The sequence below is a fragment of the Callorhinus ursinus genome, unplaced genomic scaffold (assembly GCF_003265705.2).
Source record: "Callorhinus ursinus isolate GAN/ISIS: 27379988/994484 unplaced genomic scaffold, GSC_fseal_2.0 scaffold13, whole genome shotgun sequence".
Classification (NCBI taxonomy): Eukaryota; Metazoa; Chordata; class Mammalia; order Carnivora; family Otariidae; genus Callorhinus; species Callorhinus ursinus.
The window spans coordinates 2,597,648-2,619,740 of NW_027397075.1; the positions used below are offsets into that span (position 1 = coordinate 2,597,648).

General features: G+C 41.7%; 1 long non-coding RNA gene across 1 annotated transcript; it reads left to right on the forward strand.

Annotated features, from left to right (window-relative positions):
- The first annotated feature begins 689 nt into the window (after nt 1–689).
- On the forward strand, nt 690–21,689 carry LOC112811524 (uncharacterized). The gene is made up of 5 exons (XR_012380590.1): nt 690–786; nt 19,768–19,845; nt 20,402–20,526; nt 21,286–21,412; nt 21,510–21,689. It is a non-coding gene; the product is annotated as an uncharacterized lncRNA (long non-coding RNA).
- The last annotated feature ends 404 nt before the right edge of the window (nt 21,690–22,093 follow it).

Genomic DNA, 22,093 nt, shown 5'->3' on the forward strand with positions numbered 1-22,093 from the left:
ATTACATTGCACTTCAGCTCTTAGCCTGGCCTTATTCCAAGAACATTCTCTTGTGGCAAGGAGACGGGAGGTAAGATCATTTCCAATTGCCATGCTTCATTTCTACCCTGACTTACATAGTGTTAGAGGAAGGGGAACTAACAGTTATTGACTGTTGTCTTGGGCACCATGTTATTCCTACATATTATCCTGTGAGATAGAAAATACTTATCCCATTTTCATGTTGAAGAAACTGAGACCCAGTAGGCTGAAGGCATTGGCTTGAGGGCACATCAGCTAGTAAGTGGCAAGGGGGTATGCCTGGTTCCCAGTTGTTTCACCAAACTCCCTTCCTTCCCGTATGATGGGGTCACCTATTCAAGTCTCCTACCAGAGCCTTAGTGACTTGGCTCAGGAATCAGTCTGGCTGGGCTTAAAGTACTGCCTCTACTTAGCTAACTACGGGACTTCATGTAAGTTTTATTTAACTTCTGTGCCTCAGTTTCCTCATCAGTAAAATGAGAAAAATAATGGCACCTTCCTCATGAGGTTGGGTGCGAGGAGTACACAGTATGATGCATATAAAGTGCTTAGGACAGCTCCGGGAACTCAGTAAAAGTTAGCCAACGTAGTTCTCTCGGGTGGGGTCTGAGCAAACAATGAGGACTGATGTGACGTCCTTTATGTTCTCATTCTTCCAACGGCTCCAGTGGAATGCCAGCAGACATGACCTGGTCCAAGACATGATTTCAGACAGGGACACCCAGAACCAGAAAAGTGACGTTGAGTAATCCAGAACCTGCGGTGGTGAGTGAATGAGGATGCTACTATTAGCCCCACATGCTTTCCACCATTGTATGCAGCTTCTCCCTGGCTCCCGATCCCTGGGACCAACAGCAGGGTGACCACAGTGCCACCTTGGAAAAACCGTCATGTCTTCAGGGGCATACTTTTCTTCATGTACATATTATCATTTGATCACTCAGCAACCCTGGAGGGGGTGGTTAGGCAAGGCAGTATTGTGAGTTTGGAAATGACCTCAGAGAATTTAGATTCGTCCTCCTTGGTCCCATAACAGAGCTGAGACAGGATCCCCAGAGCTCTCTGTATAACACCATGGTGCCTTGAAGAGCTTTGTGTCTCTGTTGCATGACAAAACTACCCCCTGATGTGTGTCTCTCACAGGCAGGAAAGAAATCAGGCTGCTGGATGTTCTAACTATGATTTCTCTCAACTCCATAATGCCAGCTATTATTCACCAGCAGCTCAGGGTTGGAGAAACAGTTTCATGCAGCTCTCCACTAGTGGGTCTGACCCACTGAGTCTCTCTTCTGGAGCCTTAGGTGGCCAGGTGTGGGGATTGTGACAGAGGTTAAGCCTGTGGGACAAAAGTGATGTGTCCTTTTCCCCACCTCACCCCCTGCTGCCTGCAACCTGAGGGTTAAAATACCTGCCTTAGTTACGTATCACACTAACCTGTAATGCCTTAAGACACCTGAGAGCAACCAGAACTCTCAAGAGCTGTTAGGTGGGGTGTAGACTGGTATAGACCCTTCAGAAAAAAGCCAGGCAGTAGCTCCTAAGGCTAAATATTTATCTACCCTATGACCCAGCAATTCCACTCCTAGGTGTGTGCCCAGGAGAAAGGAGTGCTCATGTCTAATAAAAGACACAGATTAAAAATGTTTATGACAGCTTTATTAATAGCAGGCAAAACTGAAAACCAACCTAAATGTTCATCAGTAGGAACATGGATTAAAAAAAAACCCATGGCAATATTTACTTCATGGAATTTTATATGGCAATAAAGAAGAATGAAACACCACTACATGCCACAGTATAGATAAATCTCGCAATGTAATGACGAGATAAATAAGACAGACACCAAAGAAAACATGTTGTAATGATTCTCCTTACATGAAGTTCAAGAACAGGCAAAACTAATCTATGGTGATAGAAATTGTATAGTGTTTATTGTTGCGGGGGCTTCCACTGACTAAGAGGCATAAAAGTAACTTCTTGGATGATAGAAATATTCTGTATCTTGACCCTGAATGGTGGTGGGTACACAAGTAGGAATATATGTAAGAATTCTCCGAACTTTGCACATATGAAATGTGTCCTTTGCTCTGTGTATATTATATCAAAATAAAATATTTAAAAACAAATGCTGTCAGCTGAGTCACTAAGGTTTCACTCACTAGAAACTCAGAATAATCCAAAAGCAAAAGGACAGAAGACAAGTTATCTTTTAAGTCAGCCTGTGGACCGTGCATACCTGGTAGATCCTTCTTTCTCAAAGACTTGAGGAGCAATTGGCTTTGCACTCACTGAGCTGCTGTCTGTCTCATCAGAATGCATGCCCCGAGGGAAGGGAACCATGATCCATTCATCTTCTTACCTCAGTACCTAGCAGAGTGCCTGGCTTAGAGTAGACACTCAGAAAGTATCGATGGGCAGTTGAAAAACTGGGTGTATGAAAAAATGAACAGCACACACAAATATGACCTATGCCCACAATCTAGAAAGCTGCTGCAGGGCTATGAGCTGTAGAGACAATGTTTAGGCAGCATCATGTAGACCAGGGATTCTCAGTCTGGGGAACTGTGGCTTCCCAGGAGACATCTGGCAATTTCTGGAGATATTTTTGGTTATCACAAGCAGGGGGTGGGAGGAGGCTACTGCACCTGGGATGATGCTAAATCTCCTACAATGCACAGGACAGCAGATAGCCTCCTTTCCAACACACACACACACACACACACACACACACACACACACACACAAATTATCCAACACAAAATGTCAGTAGCATTGAGGTTGAGAAACCCTGGTTCGGAGGAACAGGTAACAAACACAGAAAGAAAGCCTTGATGTCAACTGGCTACTCGTGAGCTATGTAACTTTGAGTAAGTTACGAAACTTCTCAGAGCTGTCTCCTTTGTACAAATAAGGCTGATGCCTACCTTAATGGTATTTGGGAGGATTAAATGATCTCAGCTATGTGAAGAGTCTGGTTCAAAACAGGAGTCTGGTGAGATTTGGTTCCCTTCCCTTCCCTAGAGTCACTGGTGGGTAATTTTTAATAAGAGATAGATACAGTCATCAAGCATTGCTTCTTCTCCCTCTGCTTAAGGAACTACTGAAGAGTGAGGCAGCCTGTGAAGAATGCATTTTATTTGCCGAGTACATCAATAGCCCCTGTTCCTAATGAAATGCATTATTAAAAGATAAAGTCAACATATTCAGAACTCAGGCCCACGTCGCATCCCAATGTAATCTGCCATTCTCCCCGCATTGCAGGTGTCCTATAAGCTCGCCTCTGAAACACCGAGTCTGATTTCCCTGCTCTCCCTCGATTTTCTCTAAACAGGCACAAACACACTGGGTTCCCGGGAGATAGGGAGCAGAGCTTCATACAATGCCAGTACTATGTGCAAACAGCAGAAACACCACAAAGAAAAAGCCCAGCTTTGTTCTTTGCAAGTGGGAAGTGGAATTTCCCGCAGGGCTCAATCTAAGGCTTGCTTCCTTCCTACTCCTCCCCCCACCTTTATGTATTTGTAAGAGTGACTGGCCTCTAAGCCATGCTATGCTGAAATCTTATGAGCTGATTAGTATTTAGTTTGCTGTCCTTGGTGCTGAAAAACTCTCACTGTGCTGAGGGTGTCTGGGTCACTCTTGCATTTCTATTATTCATTCTGACCAGGAAATATAAGACAGAATACTAAAATACATTTCCACATTACTGTAGCAGATGCTTAATATGGAATATTTGAAAAACACACAGATAAAATAACAAAAAAGACTACTATTTACTGAAAGTATGCCACTTATCAGACATTGTTATTTATCTTATCTCATGAGGTATGTACCATATGTTCCCCATTTTTCAGATGAGGAGAATCAAGGCAATAACAGTCCATTAGCCTGACCTTCCAGTGGCAACCACATTGACAATGGAAAAGAGCTGGGTTACTTCACAGGCCAACCTGTCCACTTGGCTCTAGATCCTGTTTCCTCTCATCTTTTCAAAGATTCACCAGGTCTGGGGTCCTTGAATTATCATCCCCTTTGCCGCACCACCAGCTTCCCTCTTTCTACTGCACCATTCCCAGTCTCATACCAGTATGCCCCAGGATTTCTCATCGGACAGAAAAAGAAGCCAAAGCCCCTGACCATCACATTTTTCCAGACATTTCCTCATGCCTTTGTTCCTTTTCAAAACAAACAAATGACACTCCACAAAACAGTGGTTTTAGTCACCATTCCCACTTCTTCACCTCCCATCTTACATCTTTTCCAGAACACTCATCCACATCATGGCCTTATCCTAAATCAGGAATGGCCATCATATTGATAAATCCTATGGTCGCTTCTCTAAACTCTTGTTTTATTGCCCAGGAACATGTGACATAGATAATTGCTACCATTTTGGAATACTTAACGTTTCCTCTTGACTGCTGTGTCACTACAAAAATCCCAGTTTTCCTCCTAACTCCAGAGCCCAGATTTTCAGTCTCCTTTCCTGGATCTTCATCTTCCTCTTGACATGAAATAGTAAGTGTCACGGGGCTCAGCCCTGGCAAGTGCACTCTCCAAGTACACTCCTCAGCCAGGAAGTAATCTCATCTAACTCTATGGCTTTAAAAACCACCTATATATTGATGCCTCCTAAGTTTATATCTCCAGATCCAATGTCTACCTTGGCCTCTAGACTCCTACATTCAATTGCCTCCCCAGTTTCTACCTGGATGTCTCTATCATCTCAAACCTAACTTCAAAAATCAGAACTTCTGATTTTCCTTCCAAAGCTACCTTCTACTCCAGTCCTCCTCAATTCAGGAATTACCACGACCATCCATCTCTCAAAACAAAATCTTAGGGATCACCTGTGGTTTTCCCTCACAGCTCACAACCAAACCCCCAGGCAAATTCCATACACAGAGTCTACCAAACATATCCCAGTTCTATCAACTTCTCCCCAGCTATAATGCCACTGTTTTAGCATCTCCATTATCCCTCCCCTGGATGGCTGAAATCCCCATATTCTATTTTAATGTTGTTTGAATAGATGGGACACATGTTCAAACTCAAACTGTATCAAAATATGTATACCTTCATTCTTCATTGGCCCATTCCCACCCTATTTAGCTTTTTACATGTTAGCACATGATACATCCTGTTCTCCTCTCACTCTACCATATCTGTAGAGATATTTCCATATGAATACTTGGAGAAAGCTTCCTTACTCTTTACGTAGTTGCTTAGTATCCCATTATATGGCTGTAACAGAATGTATTCCAGTAACCTATCCTTTGACAGCTGGGTTTGCTATCACAAACGATACTGCAGTAACCTTTTATGTAGTATTTTTGTATATGCAATTATATCCATATGATAAATTACCAGAAGATAAATTACCTTTGCTGAATCAAAGGGAACATGCAAAAGCCACTTACTTGCTTCCTCTGTTTTCTCTCTTGACCCCTACATTATATTTCCAAAGGCATCTGGGTGTTTTTAAAATGTTGATTATATTAGGTCACTCCTTAGCTCAGAGGCCTCCAAGGCTTCCCACCACATACATATGAGATTTAAATGCCTACTCTAGCCTCCAAGATCTGCTTATTTTGGACTATGCCTCCTCACACGGTAATCTCCAGCCGTTGTCCTTTATATTTCTAGAACACACCCAACTGTCCTTGCCTTTGCACTGGTTCCTTCCTCTGGTTGGCACACTCTTCGACCAGATCATCACATTGCTCCCTCCCTGTCTTCAGATCAGCTTAACTATCACCTCCTCAGAGGCTTCCTTGATGTTCGATCTGAAGCCCTCCACCCTGCCCCTCATTGCTGACACCATTCAAGCGTACTGTCATAGTTGACTTCTTTATAACTCTTAACTGCTTCCAAAGAGTGTCTTGATTTTTTTGTTATTATGTCTCCTAATAAAAGGTAAGCTTCATGAGAGCAGGAACTTGTCTACTACCACTGTAACCTCCAGTTCTAGAACAGTTTCTGAAAAAGTAGTCCCTGACAAACACCTGTTTATGGAATGAATGACTCTTAACATCCCAGTGTGTTAACTTACAGCACCTTTCCCAAAATACTATGTACTTTTGACATAGATGAGATGGTGTCACACACATGACTTTACATCTTGGTTTTGTCCTCTAACATTACATTTAAAGATTTCTCCAGGAAATTATAAATTCTTTGCAAAGTGCCTTTTTTTATGAATTTGGGATAATTTATCAAAGGGAAAGATTATAATTATTTCAATCACTCATTTTGTTAGATGTTTGGGTTGTTGCCATAGTTTTTATTTGGACTAATACAGTGATAAACATATTTAAGCACAGATGTTTGCCTATAAATTTGAATATTCACTAAAACCAGATTTATCAGGTTTAAAAGGGTAAGATGATGTTAAGACTTTAGATACTTTTTTGAAATAGCTTTTTGGAAAGACTGCAATAATTTACACACCTCCCAGCAGTAAATCACCCCATCCTCAGCAGCTTTAATAGTTTTTCAGTATTTGCCAATTTGATAAATTAAATTGTTGTCTTTTATAACTAATGAAGTTGAATATTTTTATAGGAGATCTTTTAGTGATTAACAACAGCATTGTATCAACACCCATTTCTACAGGCTTAGGAAAGGTTTGGCTTTATCAAAGCGTCACGTAAGCTGACTGTGAATTTTCTGCAATGGAAAAAAATATTAAACAACCTTATGGGATTACCACATAAGTACTGCTTGCTTTTCACCTGCTTTGAAGAAAGATGGACCCCTTTTATGGTGCAATTTCCAGGAAATGCATTATACCCCCCTCGTTTTCTTCATAGGATATAATTTCCAGCACCACTGCTACACTTCCAAGAGGCATTTTTGAACCATTGGTGGATATTTTTAAGGGCCCATCACAAAGCTTCTGGTAGGGGCCTTTGTTTTGCATTTTCTTGGACCATGCTTCTGTGCAGAATTTTGATCATCTCATTTTACCCCTTCCCCCAGAATGGAATCCATGAGTGTGTATCAGCAAAATGACATAACATAGCATGTCTCCTCTATAGTTAAGCTAACCTTAAAGCTAATCTTTTAAAATTTTCAGTAATGTCACCCAAAACGAGGCCTTTTATCCAGTGGTATCAAATTAGCATGTTATAAGGGGTGCTGCACATAGCTTACATTGATTCACAGATGACTTTAAAAATTCAGCGAGCCGAGAAACCCACATTATTGATTCATGCTAACAAAACGATGAAGGCACAGCTAATCTTTACAACACACGCTGGGCAGAATGACATTTACAAATGCAGACAGATGGAAACCAATTGGACATAATTCTTTAAGGATTAAACTGATGGCTGCAATTAGATGAGAAAAGGTGAGCAGTCTCACTGCTGGGACTTGAAACAGTCTCTGGGGTCTGGGCCTAATTTGGCCTCTCCCTTAGTTAACCATGATATCCCATTGACCAGCTAGTTGGGTGGAGTTTCCCACGGCTAGCCAAGTTTAATTAAATTGGTTTGTAAAATACGCTGTGTTATTGCTTCAACATGCTTCTTGGGCTTTTAATCACAAATGCTCTGAAGAAGGCCCTGCTTAGGATCGTCACAGTTGGTTGCTATCACTGTAGGATACCAGATGAACCCACCAAAGTGCTTGTTGGGACAGAATATGAAAATATCCCTTCCCATTCTGATTCCTCGTTGGAATTAAATACTCAGTCTGAATGAAGGGGAACTCCTTGGAATCTGATTTTTTTTTTTTTTGGTTTCCCTTCTTTTTTTTTTTTAGGATTTTATTTATTTCTTTTAGAGAGAGGGAGAGAGAGAGAAAGCAGGGGGAGGAGCAAATGGAGAGGGACAGGCAGACTCCGTGCTGAGCACAGAGCCAGACATGGGGCTCAATCCCACAACCCCTGAGATTATGACCCGAGCTGAAACCAACAGTCTGCCACTTTACCAACTGAGCCACCCAGGCACGCCTCCTTTCTTTTTAAAGAAATATTCAGGCCAGACTCACATCTCCCCATCTTAGAGAACAACTCTGCCATTTCTGAGCAGTCCCAAGGTTAGCCTGATAAACATCACCCAAAGAAGAGAAAATCTTGATAACCTTCAAGATAACTCTGATCGTCTTAAAATTCATAATGACTCTGGTTATCAGCAAAGCGGAACAGTGATGGAGTTAGAAGTGCTTTGCAGGCGTGGAGTGTAACAAAGCAACTGTGTCTGAAAATCAAATCCCATTCCTGTCACTTACACAGCAAGGGTTTAGTACATATTGTTCCTATGTCCTATAGTTCCCCCAGCCCACCTAGATCTGGCAGGGTTTCTTAGACTCTGCTAGGATGGCTCAGGGAAGCTCTTCTAAAAAATATAAAACACACCATCCTAAAACACCGTGGTCCACATTTGATTGTTTCTGGGTCTTCTCTTCCTTCTCTTTCCAGAGCATTCCATACCTTCCCCACTCTTTGCTATGCACTTATATCTGGGGAACCAGCAAGAATATACCCAGAGAAAAACTCCAAGAGAGGACAACTGAAGAGACATTCATTAGCATTTCTATAAGAGTTAGTACTCTTTCTGTGGAAAGTGAGCAAAAACCAAGCAGACAAAATCCGTGAATTATCCTGAGAAACAGAAGTATGTGTTTATCCCATCGAACACAGGCATTGCCAAAAGAGCATAAAATCTCCTTGATAGACTCAAACTCAAACCTACTAGTTTCAAAATTCATCATTTCTCTCACTCAGAGGAGATGGCGTGTTTACTAGTTGTGGCGGTGTCTTACAGCAGAAATGGCCTCACTTTTGAAATCTGACCTTCATGGAGTCAAATCCTGTCTCCTGGACATTTGGGACAAGTAACTGAGTCTCACCTAGCCTCGGTTTCCTTATCTGTGAAATGGAGAGAACAATGACCACCAGTGTGACAGCACTCAAGTTTCAGTTTCTGTCCATCTTTCAACCCTACCTTTCTCTGTGCAAGCTTCATTCTGAGGATCCAGCGGGGCTTCCAGCTTCTCCAAGTTCAAATCCAGCTGAAATGAGGAAGCCTCCTGCAAAGTCCTGGCTGACTGAAGTCTGAGAGTCTTGTTCAACCCAAATCGACGGAGTGAACACCTCCAAAGCTGCACAGATAGAAAGACAGAAGTGAGGAATTCCCAACCAAAATAGGGGGCTGTGGCCTGAAATGGAAAAACGGATGCACCAGAGGCAAAGCACAAATGTTTGCCAAGTGTGCCCAAAGGGAAATCAATGGTAACCTTCTCTATGCCAGTGTTTCTTAACTTGGTTGCAGATTAGAATCACCTGGGGAGATTGTAAACAAAACAAAACAAACAAAACACTCTCTGGGCTCTAACCCCAGAAAGGTTAAATCAAAACACCCTGAATGAGAACTAGACGTTGGTGTTTTTTAAGCACCCCAGCCAATTCTAATATTTTGCCAGGTGTTAAGAACTCTGTCTATGTAGTTATGTATAGATACAGACCTTCATACAAACCACACATCCATATAGGATGTTTGGGCACGGGACTTTCTTTTGAAAGCTGTTCTACAGAATCAAAATCAGAATTCTCATCTAAGAAGTTCAAAAGACTACAATGTTAAAAGAGACCAGGATCTTGTGAATGTCACTATTTCTCCAGTAATTAAAGATCTTCAGAGTTTTGAACGATCTGAATGAGTTGCAGCCTCTGATCAAAACATGAATCAGCTAAAGTGCACTCTGATGTTGTCCAGTTTTTTTTTTCTTGTACATCTCAAATGACTGTGAACTCATGACTTTATGGAGGAACAAAGTCCAATTTTGGAATTTCTTCCATAGCTCTGACTTCCTGAGACCTATATATTCAGTTTAGAATTCTGATCCAGAAGTTCTACAAAATCACTCTAATTTGTCTCTATCTCCCCGCCTCTGTCTCTCTCTCTCTCCATGGCAATCAGCACTTCAACTTTTCCCCCAGTCTAATCTCCTCATCTATTCCTCACGTAGGAATATGCTGCAACTTTCACAGAAGTTTGTCAGACAAAGACAGAAACTTTGTCTGGATGCACTCCAGGTAATCTGTATGCCTCAAATTGTACTCCTGGTTATCGGACACAATGCCCACTGCTAGTGAGAGAGCTGGAGGTTGATCCAGGTTCATTTTTAACTACTTCATTATTATGCTACTTATAGTAAAAAAAAAAATGGATGGGGAACAGTTAATAAAACTGAGGAAACTGGAAAACAAATCAGAGAAATAAACCCAAGCAAACGGGTTGGCAATAAATGTAATTTTTTTAAGCTCCCCAATGAAAAGTCAGAGATTCTGAGATCGGGTCAAAATTTGAATCGAGCCTCATTCTGTTTACATTGGCCAGACCTAAAATAAAATCACTTATTTGGGTTAAACGCAAAAGAATAAGCAAAGAGGTGCCAGTCTATTGCAAACAAAAGTTAAACCGGGGGCTGCAAAATGAATGTCAGGCACTGTAGGATTCAAGTAAAATATCTTAAAATAGAACAGATTATTTACACTGATAAATATGCAATGCACAAGGCAGACCAACAGTCATAAATGTTTACTTACTGAAATGGTTAAATACCTAGAGCTAAATTACTAGCAATATAAGGGGCAGATGATATAAACACTTTGGTGCTGGGATATTTTAACACTCAGAGTTTTTGACAGATTAAGTAGACCAATAAATAAGGATGTAAGGGATCTTGATAATACAATATTGATTGAATAGACTTTTAAATATTACATCAAGAAGACAATGAAACTTCTTTCAAGAGATTAATTAATACAATTTCCCAAATTTATATAATATTAGGTCATACACACTAGTTCAGGTCACATTCCCTGAGCATATATAGAGAACATAGAAGTGTATATAAAATACAGGGAAAAATTATAGTTTGCTGGGCATATATAATGGAAAATAGTCTTTAAAATCTAATGAACAAAGAAAAACTAGAAAATTCCAAGCCTTTACAAATTAAAAGTCTCCTTCCTATATAACATGTTGGTAATGAGAAAATTAAAACATTGGTTATAGATTATTTAGAAATAACTTATCTGAGAAAACAGAATACAAAAATGTGATGGTCCAAGATTTTAGCCTGAGATTTTATCATCAAGCAAGAAAGGATGAAGAGAAATGAACTAAAGAAAGCATATTAATTTTTTTCAAAGGCAGCAAGTGAAAAATAAGAAAAGTATAAGAAAGAAATGAAGGGGAGATTTTTTAAAAACTCAATAATTTAAGAAAACAAATAACCTGTATAGTGAATACATAAACCTGAATACTATTTTACTTGTAAACAGAAATATTAAAAAAAAATTAGAAAACAGAATAATAGCAAATACTATTAGTTTTGTGCCTCGTGGTGGTTAGCTCTTATTAAAAATGTTACAAGGAGGATACTGTTATTATCTTCATTTTACAAATGAAGAAATTGAGGAGAATTGATGAACCTAAGATCATGTAGCAGAGGTGAAATCAAAATCCTGCCACCCTGCTCTGGGACTCACTTCTTTTTTTTTTTTTTTAAAGATTTTATTTATTTATTCATGAGAGACAGAGGGAGAGGGAGAGAGGGAGAGAGAGAGAGAGAGAAGCAGAGGGAGAAGCAGGCTCCCAAGGAGCAGGGAGCCCGATGCAGGACTTGATCCCAGGACCCTGGGATCATGACCTGAGCCGAAGGCAGATGCTTTAACCATCTGAGCCACCCAGGCGCCCTCTGGGACTCACTTCTGACCCATGCTTTAGTTAGCCTCTCAACACAAAGGAGAATTAATAAAATAAAATAGCTATAAATTCATAAATTAGAAGATAATGCAATGTATAATAAATACAAAATCATATACCAAATAAATTTGAAATTTTTAATGATACTGATGGGTGTTCTAGGAAAATATAAATGATAAAAAATGACTCAGTGGGAATCCGAGTAGAACTTTGGTAGAAATTGGAGTGAGTCATATAAAAATCACCTCTGCAGGAGATACATAGCCCAAATTATTCTAAATGTTAACTATTTCAACATTTTAATAGTAAGTAGGTCCTGTGTTATGTTAGAAAGAAATAAAAAGAGAAAATGTGCCCTAATTTCTTTAGTGGGGTTGGCATGCATCTGCTGCTGAGAGCTGGTAACTACAGCCAAAGAAGGAGAAAGCTCTCGTCCAATCTTACTTATTGATATAGATATAAACACACTAAATAAAATACCAGCAAGCACGACTCAGCTGCGCTTCAGAAGGGTAATTTACCATGACCAAGTAGATTTTACTCCAGGAAACCAAGGATGATTTACTATTAGAAGTCACTTAATATTCAAAACTCTATTAACATAACTTATCATAGCAGTGGGTCAAAGAGGAAAGACCATAATCAAATACCTAAAGGTTTTGACAAAATTCTGTATTCATCTCTGACTTATTAATCTTGGAATTGAGAAATACTTGGTTAACCTTGTAAAGAATGGTTCTCACGTATCAACAACCAACACTGTATCCACCTACAAACACCAGAAACACTCCCACTGAAGTCCTAGACAAAACAAAGGTCCCAGGGTACCTGGGTGGCTCAGTCCGTTAAGCATCTGCTTTTGGCTCAGGTCATGATCCCAGGGTCCAGGGAATGAGCAACCCCCCCGAAATTGGGCTCCCTGCTCAGGGGGTAGCCTGCTTCTCCCTCTCCTTTGCCCCTCCCCCTGCTTGTGCTCTCTCTCTCTCAAATAAATAAAATCTTTTTAATAAATAAATAAATAATAAATTTTAAAAAACAAGGGTCCCTGCTTTTCAACGGTTTAGATATTTAAAAAGACAAGCAAAAACCCCAAAATATTAGGTTACAGATTAAAATGATGAGCTGTCACATCTCACCTGTTGGATGGCTATTACCAAAAAGACAAAGGACGACAAGTGTTGGCCAGGATGTGGAGAAACTGTCAGCCTGGTGCACCATTGCTGGGAATGTAAATTGGCGCAACCACTATGGAAAATGATACGGAAGTGTCTCAGAAAATTACAAACATAACTACCTTATGATCCAGCAATCTCACTTCTGGGTGTTTATCCAAAAGAACTGAAATCAGGATCTCAAAGAGATATATGTATTCTTGTGTCATTACAGCAGGATTCACAAAAGCCAAGATATAGAAATAACCTAAATGTCCATTGACTGGTGGATGGATCAAGAAAAAAAAAATATATATATATATGCAACGGAATATTATTCAGCCTTAAAAAAAAAAGGAAAAAGGAAATCCTGCCACATGCAACAACATGCATGCACGTTGAGGACATTATGGTAAGACACTGTGTGGTTTCAGATGAGGCCTCTGAAAGAGTCCCACTCATACAGAGGAAGAGTAGAATGGGAATTGCCAAGGGCTATGGGGAGGAGGGAAGAGTGAGCTGCTGTTCAACTCATACCAAGTTTCAGTTTTGCAAGATGAATATGTTCTGGAGATCTGCTGGACCACAGTGCACCTACAGATAACAGCATTGTATTGTACACTTAGAAATTTGTTAAGAAGGTAGCTCTCATGTTAAGCGTTCTTTCCACAATAAAAATGTAATTTCCTATTAAAAATAGAAATTCCTGGATGCTTTGACTTTTAGTAAAAGAGTTCAGAATCAAATATAAATTTTTAAAATGTTAAAAAATTTTTAAAAGATTGGCTTAATGCCAGGTTGGACACACACACACACACACACACACACACACACACACACACAAAGGCATTAGATTTGGGTCTGGATCCCAGCTGCATCATTCACTAGCAATTGAACACCATTTTGGTAAATTATTTAGCCGATACAAGTGTCGGTTTCCTGTGTCCGAGGAACAATGAACCTGCCCCATAAAGGACAGTGAGGATTACACAAGCAGACGTGGGCAGAGCCCTTGGTGCGGGGGCCTGACACATGGCAAAGGCTGAAAACACCACTGCCCTTAGGATTAGTCACAAGTGATATGAGCACAGCTCTAGAAAACACAGTTAAAGTCAACTGGAAAATAATCGGAAGTATGAAAAAGTTCAACAGAATGGCCAGAGGCAACGTAAAGACCTACAAATAGCAGTGAAAATCAGTTAGAAAACAGAACTCCCCAAGTTTCCTGCTCTCTGTTGCCGGCACTTGGCACAAAGTCCCTTCTCATGCCATCTCTGTCCCATCCCTGTCTGGTGATGACTTGGAATTATCATTTAGATTTCAACCAGTCCTCAGCCTCTTGTGGAAGCTTTGACTGACTTCCAGGTCAAACCCCCTACCATCTACTCTTTCACTAAGAGCATCTCCTTTGCAGCTTATCGAAGCAGAAATTCCTTATTTATTTGTGGCATTATTGGATGAATGACCATTTTCCCCTCAAGACTCAGGTTCTTAGACTATGTAGCTTCTAAAAATTATGTTCACATAAGAGGATTTAATGTCTGTCTACATGCTATTTATACCATTTTAAAATGCATCCTGTAAGTCAGTATCTAACCATCCAATCCTAATTTTCAAAAGCATACATTGATACCACATATATAAAAGAATACAAAGATATGCAAAGCACAGCATCATATTAACAGCGACACGAGATGCCTTACTTTTAACTTTTCTTTCTTTTTAATATTCAACAATACTTTCACATGTTTAGTATAACATAATACTTTCTCTCCTTTAAATGATACACAGGGACTTATCAGATATCAAAATTTCCCCAAAACTTAAAATAGATACATTTTTTTATTTTTTAACCATCTGGTGACAGGTGTTCAGGTAGCCAGTCACTGCTGTGGACCACATATAAACACAAAGATTACCTAAAAACGTCTCTCTTTCAAAAGATTATCTTCCTGGCCAATAAAGTATCATTCATACAGGAGAGAACAAAGAATTGAATATATAAAGAAAGCATTAGCAATGATGATAAACGCTGGAGAAATATCTTATTAGTCTGTCAAATACAAGAACAAGCCCGTCTTTCAGCCCCTACAGAATCACACACGGAACACCCCTTCAGTGAAACACGCGCGCACGCACATAAGCACGCATGCGCCCCAAGCCCAATACATCATCAGGTATACACTGAGCATCTACCATGTGGCTCAGCCCTGTGCTAGCTGCTCGGAGGACTTACTCCCTGTTTTCAATGAAGTCGTTGGTGACTGAGACCCACACATGGAGGAAAGAGAACCAACAGCATAAAATGGGAAGGGAATACCGACAAATAAGTGGTAGACAGTAGCTTTGCACATTTGCAGAGCGAGACCTTCCCACCGGGCACGGGCTGCCAGCAGGACTCCCGGTGGTGGTGCGAATCAACAACGTTGCTGTTTCCATTGCACTCGCACAAATAGACAAATGGATGGAGGAACTCCCGTGCTAAGAAAATGCAAACACCTTCATCAGGTTCCACTCTCTCGCCACCTACCCACCTGGCATGCGGCCCCCTAGTCTGACTGTAGAGCCTGTGCCCATGCCAAGCACTCCTTGAAACATACTTCTCCTTCCATCTTTGGCGTTTGGTTCTGCTTCCTTCCCAGCAGGAAGTCTTTCCTGGCCTCCCATGCCAGAGGCAAGGGTCCGCCTCTGTTCTCCCGGTCTCTTGTGGTCTTTCACTTACTGCTCTTGTCACCCTATACTGCACTTTCTCCTCACCTTCTCTGATTTGCCCACTAGGGACAACTCTTACGGTCATGTTTTATGTATCTTAATATGCCCGAGTCCTAGCTCCTCTATGGCCCTGAGCATACTCTGGGCCAAGGATATGACACTTTCACTGAAGGAAGGAGGGAATGAGGTGGTTCCATGCCCAGCACAGAGCCCAATACCAGGGCTTGATCTCACGACCCTGAGATCATGATCTGAGCTGAAATCAAGAGTTGGCCACTTAACCATCTGAGCCACCCAGGTGCCCCAGTGTGGACATATTTTATACACCTTCCCCATTAATTGATGCACTCTGTGATGACAGAGCCTCTGTGTCTCCTCTATCCTTGGCTCCCCTCCTAGCTACCACCACACTGTAGATAACAAATAAATAAAGAGTGGGCAAATGGATAAATGCAGGATTAGTGGCCTGGAGATGTTAGTCTGGTATTCATTCCCCCATGGCTGGACTTGGCAAATTTAAGCAGAGCAGAAGGGGAAGTGGTGAAGACAAGTTCTTGGATCTTATTCAGAGCTCAGATATTCCCATCACTGCATCTTTTATGGCTCGTGTTTTCACTCAGCCTATCAGGAAATGTATGTGATTTCCTGTCGGTATCTGAATGAACTTAAGGTGTCAGAAGAAACATGAGACTGTCATCTGAGGGAACATCACTAATGAAATTCTGGAAACCCATCCTTCCAGGAGAGGGATGCAATGGCATCCATACTCTGTCTCATCAAAACACACCTCTGAGGAGAGAAGAGTGGATGGTCTCAGGTGAGGGAATGGTTGTTCTTGCTCTCTTACTTGGGGCCTCCCAGACGCATTGTTTCTCTCCTGTCTGGGCTGGATCTTGGCAGTTCCTGCAGCAATACGGGGAGTTATTTTGGGGAGGCAGTTGATACGTGGCTAGTCCTCCTACAGATCAGCAATAGCTGCTTGAAATGTTAAATGTCTCCCAGATGGAGATACTTAACATTTGTAGGAGGAATAATTTGGAGGAGAAAAAATGCATTTGTCTTTTTGGCATCCTGTGGATTCTGTTAGAGAAGAAAGAGAACACTGTGATTCCTGCCATCCACATGTCAGTATTTTCTTGGAATTTTGCAAGTCCCAATGACTGTGCTACTTCTTCTAGGGGTATCAAGTTTTGGATGTGCTGGAGCTCAAGGGAAAAGTGTATGGAACTGGAGTCTCAGAGGTCAGACAGTTGACAAATTTCCCAGAAACCATTCGAGTTCAGCCTCTTGTCCATCAGTGGCACATACTTCCATCATGTGGACCAGATTTTTTTTTTCTTTGGCTGTGATCTCTTAAGTACAGGGAAGGTTGCAAAGTATAGGGCAGACTGGTCTAGAACACCAGGAGTTAGGATGCATGAGTTCTGGCCTTGCTTCTGCCACTAACTTTCTTTGTGGTCATGGGCAAATCACCTTATCTCACAAAGCCTTGCTTTTCCCACCTGTGAGATAAAGGGGTTCAGTTAAATAACCTTTAAAATCCCCCTCTAATTGAAGAACACTGCTATTACTCTGCTACGGCAGAGTGACAGTGAGTGACATCATTGTAGGGAAACATGAACTTGTCCTTCAACTGGGAAGGGAAGGCTTCACTGAACTGCCCATCACGCCCACTACTCATGGAAGAGACAGAGCGCATCACTCACAAAAAGGCTGAATCAGTGACCCTTTCCTACTTTATTCCTTTTCTGAACACCATAGGATCTCCATGACCTTGGGTGCTTCTGTATTTCTCACTCCCCTGCTCTCTGCAGCAATGCACTGTGCCCAGCTGGTCACTGATCACTGATTGGGATCTGATGGAGAAGTGTGGGGCTGCTGAATTCAGGGACTGTCTTCTCATTTTTTCAAGACCCAGATTCTGACTCGACCCTGTATTGGGCTGGATATACTTGATTTCAATGTGGTCCCAGCTCCAGGAATCCTGCACAGTAGCTCTTAGTAGCACGGTCATTTCCTCACCCTAGGAAGCTTTCTAGATAATAGACTCTTATCTACCCTTTTCCTCTTTCATCTTGATGTACAGGAAAATTTCTTGGTCCATTATACGACATGGGACTCTAATATTAGTCACCTGGGAATGCTAATTCAGTCTCTATATGTCTGTCTCTCTCCTTCTTCCTTCCAATCTTGTTACATTCCTATCTATCACCTTGATATGGAAGTTTCCATATTAATATAGGGGCAGCTTGGGATGAGTCAAGTCCCCAAATCCCAACCTACCTCCAGGCTTGATCCTCAAAGAGATGGGTAGGATCCATGTGTCTCCCAACATCCTCTCTTACTTAGCTGAACCCATTCTGAGCCATAGAAAAAGAGGAGGGGGGATTTCTACCCTCCCTACCTTACGAGAATTTCACTTATATTTTATCCTACTCTTTTCTGAGGTAAAAAAGGGTTTTTTCCTCTTGTTTTCCCTGGGGCTCTAATGGTACAATGGCATTCTGGGAACCCGATTCTTGTGGTAGAAGATGAAAACAAGTAAGTAATATTTTAAAATATTATTCCCATTACCAAATTAGTTCCCCAATTGCTGAAAGAGATTTGCTTGACTTCGGGGTGACTCACTTCCCCTCTGTGAGCCTTCGAACTATAAGATGAGTTGGTCAGAACTTACATCCACTAAAACCCCTTCCAGTTCTTATGTCCTGGTCTCACTCCAGCCATGAGGTGTTGTAGAAGGCTCACAACAATCTGGAGAGCCAGCCACTCCACTTCCAAACCATGTTAGGCTACTATTTAATTTCTTTGGCATCTTTTGCATAGCTAAACTCCACTGTGAGTCGTATGCTTTAACAACTTGGTGTTATAGTTATTTTAGGAAAAATAAAGAGGAGGAGGAGGAGAGGAACGAGATGGTAGCCAACAAGAACAATTAAGTTCCCTTCTCACTGGCTGGAGCCTGAGGCTGCTGAAAACAAATAGGATCACAGACATACCCACACACAGGTCCTGGTACATTCGGTTGTAATGAGGGATTAAGTCAGGTGGGACAGAGAAATTTCATGATTAATTTTAAGATTTGGAAAACTGAAAGACCGGATATGGTGATACACACAAGATCCATTCAGAATAAGGGTTCAGTGGCAGTGGCTCAGGGAGTGATGACTGTTCTCCAGGTTGAGATTGTGTCAGTTATTCTAATGTGTGTCTGTAATCTCCATGCTTTATGCACATTTGTTGTCTAGGACTGCTTTTCTAATGACAGCAAAAAGATTGTGGTAAGCGTGAATGTCACATTTAGGCTATTCTAAGTCAGGATGGGAAGGTGGACCCTACCACCCAGAGAAATGAAAAAAAAAAAAAAAAACATCTCTTGGGAGAATGTCGTGTTGAGTTACAACGCTCCATTCTTTTGGCCTATCAGGAAATATTTATTAAGGCCACTGTGTGCCAGGTCATCTGCCAGATGATGAGAGATTGTATTGCATAAGACAGGTGCAGTTCCTCACCTTGCAAATGTTATAATCAGGTAAGAAAGTTGGAAAAATAAGCCAACAGTTCCATTTAAGCACAGTTAGCAAAGACACGGAGAAGTGGAGGGGGTTTCCACAAAAGCAGAGAGTCAACCACCTAACCTATCCCATGGTTGTTGGGTAGGTGGGCAGTCAGAGGAGGCCTCTGAGACGACATGGCCTTTGAGTAACAGAACTTACAGTGTTCCAAATTGGCCTGGATAAGGGTGTTTTCCACTAAAAAGAGACAATGGAAGCCTCCGGTCCTTGGATTCCCCAATATCAATTCCAACTGCCTTTGAGTTGTCCGATCTTTCTCCCTCCTAATCTGAAACATACAGATGACACTGAGAGCAGCCCCGCATGCCTGCCTTTAATGGCAGGATTGAAAACAAGTGGTTGGCATTTCTCGGGGCAACCCAAACTATGTAAACTCCGGCTAAATGCTCGAAACGGCAATGTTTACAAAGATTTGGATTTCTGGCACGGAGCCCATTTTCTTTATTTTTTTTTTTTAAAGGGAAAGAGATCTTTAAAAAAACAACCGAACTCTGAAAGAATGCCTTAAAACTCCCCACTTCCCAGTGCAGTCAGACATCAATAATGTATTTTAAGGCCGTGTATTTTTCATTCCTCGCTGTCTTCCAGTAGTCCTCGGGGGCCGCCATGTTGAGTTGCAGCGATAACCATCTTGGCCACAATGGGGATCGTGCCTCGAATCACGCAGTGAGTAGCCCACGGCCCCCAGTCTCATTGCCTTAATGCGGGCCTCAAAGAGTTTGCTGCACACCCGACTCACTCTAACTGACCTCAGAGGAGGCTCATAAGGGTAATATTACCTGTAAGAGGCTGGTTTTCTTTAACTGATTTTTACACAGCAAGCAAGAAATCACTCCTGAGAAACAGGAACATCCTGAGGTGTTAAGACGGGTACTTGTGGGTTCAAATCTGGTTCTCAGATTTACCTGGGTAGGTCACCTTACCCTCTGCGCCTCAGTTTACTTCTCTGTTCAATGGAAACATTTCTTCTTTGTAAGATTATTGTCTTAAAATTAAATTTTATATTTGCCAAATATACACATTAAAAAAAATTAGAGTACTAAAAGTCTTATAATGAAACTCAGCAAGTTCAACCCTCCTCACTCCTGAATCCTGCACCCTGGGGCAGCCACTCTCCACTGCCTGAGCTGGTTCTTTTAATATTTACATCCACGTATTTAAATACTATAGATTTCTCTTGTTCTCACCTTGTTTCTCGCATATTTGGGTCCTTCTCTTTCAGACTGGACATTTCCTGCACAGAGTTGTGGTCCGATTGAAGAGCAAGACTCTAGGAAGCCCTCATGAGTTCCATGCACATGGGGGCAGGGTGTTGGCTGACGAAATTCTTTGTAGGATGAGGAGGCAGTGAGTCAGCCTATTCATTTGAGAACCACAATATTTCAGTATCTTGATGTCTTTTCTCATCGATCTGTCACTTTCTGCAGATGAGAAACCTCTGAGCATTTGCGTGAGGAGGAGAAGGGAGGTGAAGGGCCCCAGTGTTTACTCACTTCTCTTTCCAACTGTCTGCTATCCCTGTGGAGCCCATGAGTCCTGGGCTTGTCTCATTGATTAATACAGAAACCCCACTTCTGTGGGTCAGGGGTGAGGGGTGGAAGGAGAGGCGGTTGTCTGACTGTGTCAGGGGAAAGGCAGGGAACCTGGAGAGTCAAAGCTCCATATACAGCTTCTAAGTCCCAACTCATTCCCGCCTTCCCTAGTACCCTGGGCCTCAAAATGCCTGCTTTGCCACTATGTCTTCTCTGCAGTGTCACTCATCAACTCTTCTGCTTTCCACCTTCCCGAATCCATCTAAATCTCTCCTGGTCTGCTCTCCTCTGCTGTGCTCTTTCTCTTTGTAAGGTAATACCTTCCTCCCTCCCTCCGTTCTTCCCTCCCTCCCTCCCTTCTTTTTTTGCTACCTCTCCAGTGGGATTTAAGGAGGGAGGAGAGAGAAATTCTTGTGGCCAATCTGTCAATCTGCTTTTTACCCCTTACTTTATAAACATGAGTTCTGTTGGAAGACCTACCTGAGGTAAAGGATGTACAGTATCCTGCTCAATACCTGGCATACATTTAAGTGCTCAATAAAATAACTGTGCCATGTCTCTCATCTTCCCTGAGAACATTCCATGACATCCCCAAAGGAAAGGGTGTGTGGCCTGAGAGCTGTAAGATTTTTAGGAGATTCCTGGACTCCATAGTGCCTCCAAGGGAAGGGTGAGGAGTCTGGAATGCTCTGTTTCTCCAGGTCAGTTAACTCCATGAACTTAATTAATCCTCAAGACAGCTTCATTAAGCAGGTATGATTATCATTCCCATTTTATGCCCATTGTCTTAATATCCAGGCACTAACAAGGGCCTGGGGCAGTCTCTTGTTTGGAAGGAAGGAAAGAAAGAAGAGAAACATCCTTTTGACTCTCTGCTGGTGACCATACATCAAAGAAATACATCCACCCTGCCCTGTAAGAGCCTTTCCAAGGTCCAGACGGACACAACTGGACATTAATTAAAGTGATGAAAAGAGATTTTGTTTGCTATTTTATTTGGTAACTACTGATAGCAGGGGGAAAATCAGGACTCTGTTCCATTTGTGCAGAGATGATTTGGGTGTTTTAAAGGGAGGGGGAGAGGAGAGGAGAGCTGGGGCTCAGCTGAGTCAGAGAAGAGAAAATTTACAAAGGACTGGTCAGGTAAATGCGATTAAGCTGGCTGTGTCTGCTAGCTGGCAATCACTGAAGTTAGGATTCTCTCCTCCTACAGAGACTGGGAGACAGAGGCCCTATCCTTCTGATAGCTACATTTAAAATGAAAGGCTCTCAGGTCCTTAAGAAAAACACTTGCATTTTAAGAGATACATATTCCCAATTATAAGAACTTTTTAGTAGATGGTCTGAGAAAGAAATGTCAGGGACCTATGTCAGGTGTTGGC